Raw genomic sequence first — 11,955 nt, 5'->3', positions numbered from 1 at the left:
TCTGGAATTTCCAAAATGGCAAACTGGTTTTTTTGTTTGTTTGTTTGTTTTTTGAGATGGAGTCTTACTCTGTTGCCCAGGCTGGAGTGCAGTGGCGTGATCCCAGCTCACTGCAACCTCCGCCCTCCTGGTTCAAGCAATTCTTCTGTCTCAGCCCCCTAAGTAGCTGTGATTACAGGTGCACACCACCACGCCTGGCTAATTTTTATATTTTTAGTAGAGATAGGATTTCACCACTTTGGCCAGGCTGGTCTCGAACTCTTCGCCTCAGGTGATCCACTAGCCTCAGCCTCCCAAAGTGCTAGGATTACAGACGTGAGCCACTGGGCCCGGCCAAGCATTTCTTGTAGTGCTGATTTAGTGTTAATAAATTCTCTCAGTTTTTGCTTATCCAGAAAAAATTTTATTTCTCCTTCATTTTTGAAGGATGGATTTGCTGGGTATAGCACATTTTTTGTTATTGTTATAGTTTTTTAGTCCATTGAATATGTATGTATATATATATATATATTGTGTGTGTGTGTGTGTGTGTGTGTGTGTGTGTGTTTGGTACAATGAATATATCATCCCATTCTTGCCTGCCCTGTAAGGTTTCTACAGAGAAATCTGTTGTCATTCTGATGAGGATTCCCTTATATGAGACTAGAAACTTTTCTCTTGGTATTTTTAGAATTCCCTCTTTCACTTTTGATAGTTTGAATCTAATGTGCCTTGAAGAAGACTTTTTGGGTTGAACATATGTATTAGTCCTTGGGCTTCCTGTATCTGGATGTCTATATCTGTTGCAAGACTTGGGAATTTTTCAGCAATTACTTCATTAAATAGATTTTCCTTGCTTTCTCTCATCTATCCTCCTTCTGGAATTTCCAAAATGGCAAACTGGTTTTTTTGTTTGTTTGTTTGTTTTTTGAGATGGAGTCTTACTCTGTTGCCCAGGCTGGAGTGCAGTGGAGTGATCTTGACTCACTGAAACCTCTGCCTCAGGGGTTCAAGTGATTCTCCAGCTTCAGCCTCCTGAGTAGCTGGGATTACAGGTGTTCACCACCACGCCCAACTAATTTTTGTATTTTTAGTAGAGACGGGGTGTTACCATGTTGGTCAGGCTGGCCTCGAACTCCTGACGTTTTGATCCACCTGCCTTGGCCTCCCAAAGTGCTGGGATTACAGGTGTGAACCACCACACCTGGCTGAAACTGTTTTATTTAGTACAGTTCCACCTGTCCTGTAGCCTTTCTTTATTTTTAGTATCGTTTTGTGTTTTTGTTATCTAAGTAAATTACTTTAAAAGACCTGTGTCAATTCAGAAATTATTTCTTCTGCTTGATTTAGTCTATTGTTAATGCTTTAGATTGTATATTTTTTTAATCTCATTCCTTGAGTTCTTCAGTTCCAGGATTTCTCTTTGGCTCTTTTTATGGTGTCTATCTCTTTGTCAAATTTCTCATTCAGATCATGAATTGTTTTTCTTATTTATTTTTATTGCTTACCTGTATTGTCTTGCATCTCACTGAGTTTCCGTAAAATCATTATTTTGAATAATTTTTCAGGCATTTCATAGATATTTTTTCCTTGAAACCTTTTATTGAAGAATTGCGTTCCTTTGGAAGTGTCATGTTTTCTTACTTTTTTTGTTTATTTTGTTCTTACATTGATATCTACACATTTGGTTAGCAGTCAATTAATTTTCATAGAAAAATACTTTTTCCTTTAGGTAACTCTATAGTTTTGATTGAGTAGGGTGCTTAGGCTTTGACTGGGTAGGCACAGTGGTATAATGTTCATATAATTTATTTGGCTGTATTCAACATCAGTAGCGTCTGGACATTTCTCAACTGCGTAGGCTGTGGTTGTTAGTGGAGGTTGTGGTAAGGCATTGCTGGAGATGTCAGGCAGGATGTTCCTTGTGACCCTGGGTAGCACGTGTGAGTACCAGTCGTGGTGCCAGGGGCCAGGCATGCTAGTCTTCAAACCCCTGGGCAGCATACATGGGAGCTGGTGGTGACAGATGGGGGTGAGTGTGGGTTTGTACCAATGACTGTAGACTATTTCTAGTTTCAAACACTATGCGGCACAAGAAAAATGTGCTTAGAGCATTGTGTTGTGTTGTGGATAGATTAACCACATGCTTTGAAGTAAGTATCCAGATAAATTTCAGGAACAAAATGGAGATGTGAAAAATTGTAGGTTAAATTTGTCAAAAAGGATTACCTAAATGTTAATAATACCACAAAAATAGCAGAATTTCATTATGTACCACAGCATTTATGTTGACTACAATATAAGAAATGGCCTTTTTCTGGCTGGGCGCAGTAGCTCATACGTGTAATCCCAGCATTTTGGAAGGCTGAGGCGGGTGGATCACCTGAGGTCAGGAGTTCAAGATCAGCCAAGCTAACATGGTGAAACCTGATCTCAACTAAAAATACAAAAAATTATCTGAGCATGTTGGCGGGCACCTGCAATCCAGGTCCTTCGGTAGGCTGAGGCAGGAGAATCACTTGAACCTGGGAGGTAGAGGTTGCAGTGGGCCGAGATTGCACTATTGCATTCCAGCTTGGGTGACAAGAGTGAAACTCCGGCTAAAAAAATAAAAGAAATGGGTTTTTTTTGTTGCTTTTTTTTTTTGCCTTTAGGAAACTTACCATTGGTTGTAGAGCTGGGTGGGAACAATATTCAATGATAGTAGTATGTGATAAATAAAGAAAAAGACTTCCTGCCTCCCAGAATAATATTTATCTAAAATTTAAATAATCATCATTTAATTTGAGAAACATGATGAATTTATTATTTGTTAGAGCAAACTTCACTCAACCAAGAAACTGAAATTGTTAAAAAAAAAAAAAACGAAACTGAAATTGTTATATGAATCATTATACCAATATGATTTTAAGTTCCTCCAAATAGAAATAAGTAGGCAAAAAGGATTTTATGAGCCAGGATTAGTTTATTAGTCTGTGGGTAATGAAAGATGCCAATATATGTACTCTTTCAGTAAGAAACATTCATTTCTTGGTCATTCTACATGAATAGCATTTGTTAAGGTGTGAAGATTGCCATGCTCCTCAGCGTCAGTAAGGGACCCATGTTACGGAGGCTTCATCAGTTTTTAGTGGCGTCATCTGGCAGATGCAGTCAAAAAAAGATTAAGATAGATAACAGGGCACAAAAGTATGTGCAGGACATTAAAATCATTCAGTGCTACATTTTAATTAATTGTGTAAAAATGAACAAACTTTCATTGGTCTATATATCTACAGAACAGAGGCCTCAGAAGTAGTGTCACACATCTACAACCATCTGATATTTGACAAACCTGACAAAAGCACTGGGGAAAGGATTCTCTGTTTAGTACATGGTGTTGGGAAAACTGGCTAGCCATATGCAGAAAACTGAAACTGGACCCCTTCCTTATACCTTATACAAAATTTAACTCAAGATGAATTAAAGACTTAAATAGAAGACCTAAAACCATTAAAATCCTAGAAGAAAATCTAATACCATTCAGGACATAGGCATGAGCAAAGATTTCATGACTAAAACACCAAAAGCAATGGCAACAAAAGCCATAACAGACAAATGGGATCTAATTAAACAAAAGAGTTTCTGCACAGCAAAAGAAACTAACATCAGAGTGAACAGGCAACCTACAGAATGAGAGAACATTTTTGCAATCTATCCATCTGACAAAGGACTAACATCCAGAATCTACAAGAAACTTAAACAAATTTACAAGGAAAAAACAACCCCATCAAACAGTGAGTGAAGGATATGGATACTTTTTTTTTTTTGAGACAGAGTTTTGTTCTTGTTGCCTAGGCTGGAGTGCAGTGGTGCGATCTTGGCTACTGCAACCTCCACCTCCCGGGTTCAAGCAATTCTCCTGTCTCAGCCTCCCAAGTGGCTGGGATTACAGGCATGCGCCATCATGCCTGGCTAGTTTTGTATTTTTAGTAGAGATGGAGTTTCTCCATGTTGGTTAGGCTGGTTTCAAACTCCCAACCTCAGGTGATCCACCCACCTCGGCCTCCCAAAGTACTGGGATATAGGCATGAGCTACTACGCCCGGCCATGAACAGACACTTCTTAAAAGAAGATATTTATGCGGCCAACAAATACTTGAAAAAAAAATTCATCATCACTGGTCATTGGAGAAATGCAAATCAAAACCACAATGATATCTCACTCCAGTTAGAATAGCAATCATTAAAAAGTCAGGAAACAACAGATGCTGGAGATAATGTGGAGAAATAGGAACACTTTTACACTGTTGGTGGGAGTGTAAATTGGTTTGGCCATTGTGGAAGATAGTGTGGCGATTCGTCAAGGATCTAGAACTAGAAATACCATTTGGCCCAGCAATCCCATTACTGGGTATATACTCAAAGGATTATAAATCATTCTACTATAAAGACACATGAACATGTATGTTTATTGCAGCATTATTCACAATAGCAAAGACTTGGAACCAACCCAAATGTCCATCAATGATAGACTGGATAAAGAAAATGTGGCACATATACATCATGGAATACTATGCAGCTACGAAAAAGGATGAGTTCATGTCTTTTGCAGGGACATGGATAAAGCTGGAAACCATCATTCTCAGCAAACTAACACAGGAACAAAAAACCAAACACTGCATGTTCTCACTCATAAGTGGGAGTTGAACAATGAGAACACATGGACACAGGAAGGGGAACATCACACACCAGGGCCTTCAGGGGTTGGGGGACTAGGGAAGGGATAGCATTAGGAGAAATATCTAATGTAGATGACAAGTTAATGGGTGCAGCAAACCACCATGGCACGTGTATACCTATGTAACAAACCTGCACGTTCTGCACATGTATCCCAGAACTTAAAGTGTGTGTGTATGTGTGTGTGTGTATATATATATGCACATACTTTTCTTCAAATAAGTAAGGAAAGGTGGAAAAATTATGGAGACTTGAGTATAACTTAGCAAAAGAGAGTTGAACAGCACAATCTTTTAACTTCTGTGTTCTCACCTGCCTTCTAATTGCTGGGTAACATGATACCAACAATTTTATCTCTATTAGGTAAAATTGGTTTTACCTCTATTAGGCTCTGGGATTCTTCTTCACTTGAACAGTCTAGATTAGGAGCAAAATGTGGTAATTAATTGATGAACTCTTAAGATTCAATGACATATTGAGAAAATTTTTCAGTAGGCTCATACTAAAAATCCATTTATTTATTTATTTGAGATGGAGTCTCACTCTGTTGCCCAGGCTGTGGTGTCTCACACTGTTGCCCAGTGCAGTGGTGTGATCTTGGCTCACTGCAATCTCTGCCTTCCAGGTTCAAGTGACTCTGCTGCCTCAGCCTCCGGAATAGCTGGGACTACAGGCCTGCGCCACCATGCCCAGCAAATTTTTGTGTTTTTAGTAGAGATAGGGTTTCACCATGTTGGCCAAGCTGGTCTCTAACTCCTGACCTCAAGTGATCTGACTGCCTTAGCCTCCCAAAGTGCTGGGATTACAGGCCTGACCTACCACACCTGGCAAAATCCTTTTATTTATAAAAATAATTTTATTTTTTCCATTCAGAATGACAGCTGCTAATCACACAAGAGGGGTGCAGGGAAGTGCTGAAAAGAGAAAGGCATGGTCCGTGACAAAGCCTCCACCCCTGGGGCCTGGGCCCACAGACCTAGATGAGGACAGGAATTTCTGTTTTTGTGTCCACATGTTGCATTTTCCAAGACCACCCTGGCCTGTCGCACCCCCATCCTGTGCCTGTAGCGGGAAGAAACACAAGCAACTGGGCGTCAACAGTAGCATATTGATAGAAGAACACACCAACAGGCACCAGCACATGGTGGAAGGCCAGCGACCAACGGAAGGATGCAGAGATTGGTCAGGGCTGTCAGAGGAGAGCCTGGCTGCTGGGCGGCCCAACTTCAGGGGAAATCCACCTTCCTATTCCATCTCCCTTCTGGCCTCTTCATCCACCTCGCTGAGAGCTACTACCACTCAATAAAAAACCCTTGCACTCGTTCTCCAAGCCCATATGTGATCCAATTTTTCTGATACATTAAGGCAAGAACTTGGGATACAGAAAGCCCTCTGTCCTTGCAATAAGGCAGAGGGTCTGAGCAGATAAACACAAGCCACCTGCAGACAGCAAAAAGGAAAACTCCTCCAACACTGTTATATTTTTCTAAGTGTCTATTACCCTGAATATTCTGACTGCTTTTGTCACTTTCTAGTGCCTTCAGGTTTACTTGATTTTCACATTTTGTCCAAGGTTTCTAATGTTGATCTATGGGTGAGGACATGCAGTTTTGTTAGAAAGAGGACAGTGTGTGCATGTGCCTTTATGGTAGCATGATTTATAATCCTTTGGGCACATACCCAGTAATGGGATTGCTGGGTCAAATGTGGCACATATACACCATGGAATACTATGCAGCCATAAAAAAGGATGAGTTCATGTCCTTTGCAGGGACATGGATGAAGCTGGAAACCGTCATTCTCAGCAAACTATCACAAGGACAGAAAACCAAACACCGCATATTCTCACTCATAGGTGGGAACTGAACCAAAGAACACTTGGACACAGGGCGGGGAGCATCACACACTGAGGTCTGTGGTGGGGTGGGGGGCTGGAGGAGGGATAGCATTAGGAGAAATACCTAATGTAAATGACGAGTTAATGGGTGCAGCAAACCAACAGGGCACATGTATACATATGTAACAAACCTGCACATTGTGCACATGTACCCTAGAACTTAAAGTATATATAAAAAAAAAAAAGAGTACAGTGTAACACATCAACAGGGACCCACAGGAGCTGTAAACACTCACCCCTAGAGGCTGCTGTGGGGTTGGAGCCCCACAACCTGCCCATCTATATTCCCCCCTAGAGGTTTGAGCAGCGGGGCACTGAGGCGAGCCACTCCCCATCACATGCCCTGTGAGGGGGACAAGGGAACTTTTCTCATTTCACTAATAACTCATTTTGTCAGCCCAAATTTGCAGAGCTTTATAACTGAGTGTTTTCCCCATCAGATTGCATTTCAAGATGCTAGGTGCCAAGTTGTTCTGAATCATTATTCTTCATGATTAGAGCTTAGGTATAAGATAACTTTAATAATTATAGAATTGTGTGGAAATTCTAAGTACTCAGGTAGAGTACTGTATATTCTAAGCTGTAGAATGTATAACTGTAATTCATATTCTTTTAATTCAAATATTCTTGCTGTAGTAAACTGCACTAAGAATAGAACTGTAGTGACTGAGTGCCTAGCTGGTACAGACCCCAGAACACACTGAAACATTACCATCCCCAGGGTTTATTGTTTTGTAAACTCCTGTTCTGGATTCTGTATAATCCTCTGAAGCTTTTTTTTTCCCCCCAGGTAGTCAATTTGATTGAAATTAAATTCTTAATTTTTCCCTGCTACATACAGCAGCTGAAATCTTTTTATAGTTCCTATAGCCTATTCTGGGCTGCTTCACATCTGTCTCAAACATGTGTACTTTAGAGACTTGATCAGAGTTTATACATACAATTTGGTATTTATTCCTCTACATCTCTTCCTTACAGGTACTTTACCATCATTTTCTAGTTGCTATGGCAGGCACAAATCATTCTTGCTTTTCTTTTTTTTTTGAAACGGAGTCTCGCTCTGTCGCCCAGGCAGAAGTGCAGCGGCACGATCTCAGCTCACTGCAACCTCCGGCTTCGGGGTTCAAGCGATTCTCCTGTCTCAGCCTCCTGACTAGCTGGGACTATAAGAGCCCACCACCATGCCCAGTTAATTTCTGTGTTTTTATTAGAGACAGAGACAGGGTTTCACCACATTGGCCTGGCTGGTCTTGAAATCCTGACCTTGTGATCTGCCCACCTCAGCCTCCCAAAGTGCTGGGATTAGAAGCATGAGCCACTGCGTCTGGCTCATTTTTGTTTTTCAAAACAACAAGTATGTATATTGTGAACTGAGTTTTTAGTATTCTACCCAGTGACAACTGAGGTCTGCCTTCACGTGAAAAGCCATAGAAACAGGAAACTCCCCCAATACTGTTGCCTTTTTCTAAATGTCTATTACCCTGAATATTCTGATTGCTTGTCACTTTCGAGTGCCTTCAGGTTTACTTGATTTTTACATTTTGTTCAAGGTTTCTAATATTGGATCTGTGGGTGAGGGCATGCAGTTTTATTAGAATATATACCTTCATTAACGGAAATAGAACCTCAGTTTTGCTCACTCTAGACAATCTTTAACTGTATGTTAAATTGCTCGATTTTAGGCTTTCTTTCGCTACCAAACTGCCAGAGTTTTTTTTCAGTTGTGGTTGTAACATTTTGCACTGCCACATAATTCAGAAAGAAAATAATGGTGATGTTGGAGTCTGGTGGTTAATACAAATATATTAATAAGATTAGATATATGTTTAGGCATATTATGAGATGTAATTTATGTATCTTATTGATTCTGAAGAGGATCAAGGAGCTCAGAACATAATGGTTACCTTGTGACAAGTATAGCATCAAGTAGGAGGATTGGTTGCCATGCCCAAAGAAAAAAATCAAAGAGATCTCTCTTCCAGAGAGCTCTCCTCTGCCCAATGCTTATTCCATCCCATCCTTCCAACACATCCTATAAACATTTTTTTACTTTTCTCTCTCTTTTAATCTTAGAACTGGCTCTTCAACAGGACACCTTCTCTTTAGCCCCTAAGTGTTGCGGGAAGTCAGGGACCCCGACTGACCCCCCGGAGGGACCGGCTGAAGCCATGGCAGAAGAACACAAATTGTGAAGATTTCATGGACATTCATTAGTTCCCCAAATTAATACTTTTACAATTTCTTATGCCTGTCTTTATGGCAATCTCTAAACATAAATTGTGAAGATTTCATGGACACTTATCACTTCCCCAATCAATACCCTTGTGATTTCCTATGCCTGTCTTTACTTTAATCTCTTAATCCCATCATCTTCTTCGGAAGCTGAGGAGGATGAATGTCGCCTCAGGACCCTGTGATGATTGTGTCAACTGCACAAATTGTAGAGCATGTGCGTTTGAACAATATGAAATCTGGGCATCTTGAGAAAAGAATAGGATAACAGCGACGTTCAGGGAACAAGGGAGGTAACTTTGAACTGGCCACCAGTGAGCCAGACAGAACAGAGCCATATTTCTCCTTTTTCAAAAGCAAATAGGAGAAATATCGCTGAATTCTTTTTCTCAGCAAGGAACATCCCTGAGAGAGAGAATGCGCCCATAGGGTAGGCCTATGAACGGCCCCCTCAAAGCGTGCTGTCTTTTATGGTCAAAGCCATGAAATAAGACCCGGTCTCCTGTAGTATTTCCAGACTTATTAGAATGAGGAAATTCCCGCCTAATAAATTTTGGTCAGACAGGTTGTCTGCTCTCAAACCCTGTTTCCTGATAAGATGTTATCAATGACAATGCGTGCCCAAAACTTCATTAGCAATTTTAACTTCGCCTCATCTGGTGGTCCTGTGATCTCACCCTGCCTCCACTTGCTTTGTGATATTGTATTACCTTGTGAAGTATGTGATCTCTGTGACCCACACTCTATTCGTGCACTCCCTCCCCTTTTGTAAATCGCTAATAAAAACTTGCTGGTTTTACCGCTTGGAGAACATCATGGATCCTGCCGACATGTGATGTCTCCCCCAGACACCCAGCTTTAAATTTCTCTCTCTTGTGCTCTTTCCCTTTATTTCTCAAACCAGCCGAGACACTTGGGACATAGAAAAGAACCCACGTTAAACATCGGGAGCAGTTTCTCCTTGATACCTCTGCCCAACCCTTATTCCATTCCATCCCTCCAACACATCCTATAAACATTATTTTACTTTTCTCTCTCTTTTAATCTTAGAGCTGGCTGTTCATCAGGACACCTTCTCTTTAGACCCTAAGAACTCTCATTCTTTCTGCTTCTTCGTATTTGTCCTCCCACTAGTTTCTGCTTGAGGCCTGCTCCCATTCTTTACTCAGTGTCCTGCAGAACAGTCTTCAAGCAATCCCTGTTTTTTTACAACCTCTTCTTTCGCTTCTCCCCAAATTGTACCAAAATTCCAACCAGATATGCCTAATTAATGGCCCAGCATAGATCTGAGGTCTTAGAATAGAAGACGACATAGTTGTTACTCAGAGGTTCAGAAGTGATGGGGAAGGAACATCCTAGAACTGATACACAGGCAGAGAGAAAATCCACAGTTGGTGTCCATTAGCCTTTTTGAGCACAGGTTGCCTTCTCCAGTCTTTTACTGAGAAGACGGAGTATAGCTCAGAGCAATTCATAAGCTTCACATTCTTTTCAGCTGAGAGATTCATTACTAGGGCCAGGAACATCTGTTTAAAAAAAAATCCTTCAGTGTGCAGATATTTTCTGTTGTATATACAAATTCAGGTCTTTATTGTTGTGTAACTGGGTACTTCATCCTGAGCTGTGGGACTTGGCTTTTCAGGAAATGAAAAGGCATTAATGTCCCTGGAGAGTCACTTGTCAACACTTCAAGGTAGTTCAGACTGTTCCCAGTGAGTGAAAGCCTCAATCTTCATAGCATTGGGTGGCAGGAAGGCAGAGGTCAAAGGGAAAATTTACAGCATCAACCTCCTCAGTTTCCCTGGATGGTGCTGAGGTAGAGGCGTGTGCACACACATACACAGTTACTGAAAATACTCACCTTGGAATCCCTTCTCTGACTAAAGTTACCATAAAGATAGAGACCTTAAAATTTCTGTGACCAAGCAGGGTCAAGAGCAGAGACTATTTGATGAGGCAGCCCATTAAAACAAAACAAAACACTTCAGCTCAAAACTTGGGAAACAGTTGGAAATAAAAATGCCAATAGACATAGGGATCCTACCATGCCCTTCATAAACATCTGCTGCAAAAATAATCCTCCTCACTGAACAAGGAGAACAAGTATTTTCTTGTCATTTATGAAAATTACCATGCCCTTTAACCCTAATGAAAAGAGAGAGACTAACCTGGGCTCACAATTCACTTATCGATACCATTGTTGAGAAATGCCACATGCACTTCTGACTTTATCTGCATCACTGTGCAAAATACATTTTTACAACTTGGCAAACAGGAAAAATTTACAATGAAATTAGAGTACTCAGAAATACTTAATTTAAGACTAGGCAGCTATGAAGCTAAAAACAAATATTTTTTTTCCCACTTATAAACACTTATTTTAAAACTTTCTACAAGAAAAATCTGTGATTTTTAATTTAATTATTTCTTAAAACAAAGTGAGAAAGATAAATTTGAAAATAAACTTACATATTGTTAAAAATTATTGATTTCAGTCACAGTGAAAGGGAACCAAAAATTAATAGACACCATAATGAGGCTGGGCATGGTGGTTCACACCTGTAATCCTAGCACTCTGGGAAGTAAAGTGGGCAGACCACTTGAGCCCAGGGGTTCGGGACCAGCCTGGGCAACAGTGAAACCCCGTCTCTACCAAACATACAAAAAATTACCAGGGCGTGGTGGTGTGTGCCTGTAGTCCCAGCTACTTGGGAGGCTGAGGTGGGAGGATGAACCCTGAAGGTGGAGGTTGCAGTGAGCCGAGATCGTGCCATTGCACTCCAGCTTGGGTGACAGAGACAAACCCTGTCTCCAAACAAACGAACAAAACCCAACACCATAATGGATTACCACTATGTGCTAGAAATGAGTGAAGGTATTTAAAAAACTTTAATTTTCTAAAAACTACATCAGCTAATTTTATTATAATTATTTTTTACAATTAATAAACTGATTCCCACATAACTCAGTTTGTTTGATAAAGACTAATATGTAGCAACACTAGAATTACAATAAAATACTAAATATATGTGTGTATTATATACAGAAGGCAGAACTGAAGTCATTTTGACAGTGGTATCTGAGATCTACAAAATGAGAATTTAGTAAACCCAATCCTAGTTTCCCTGA

General features: G+C 40.5%; 1 pseudogene; it reads right to left on the bottom strand.

The window, feature by feature from the left end:
• LOC105527300 overlaps positions 1–4,633 on the bottom strand; it is a 5,571-nt pseudogene extending 938 nt beyond the window's left edge.
• Between the last annotated feature and the right edge of the window lie 7,322 nt (positions 4,634–11,955).

Source organism: Colobus angolensis, unplaced genomic scaffold (genome assembly GCF_000951035.1).
Source record: "Colobus angolensis palliatus isolate OR3802 unplaced genomic scaffold, Cang.pa_1.0 Scaffold616, whole genome shotgun sequence".
Lineage (NCBI taxonomy): Eukaryota > Metazoa > Chordata > Mammalia > Primates > Cercopithecidae > Colobus > Colobus angolensis.
The sequence above is the reverse complement of the archived record's forward strand: the minus strand, read 5'-3'. Positions and strand labels throughout refer to the sequence as shown.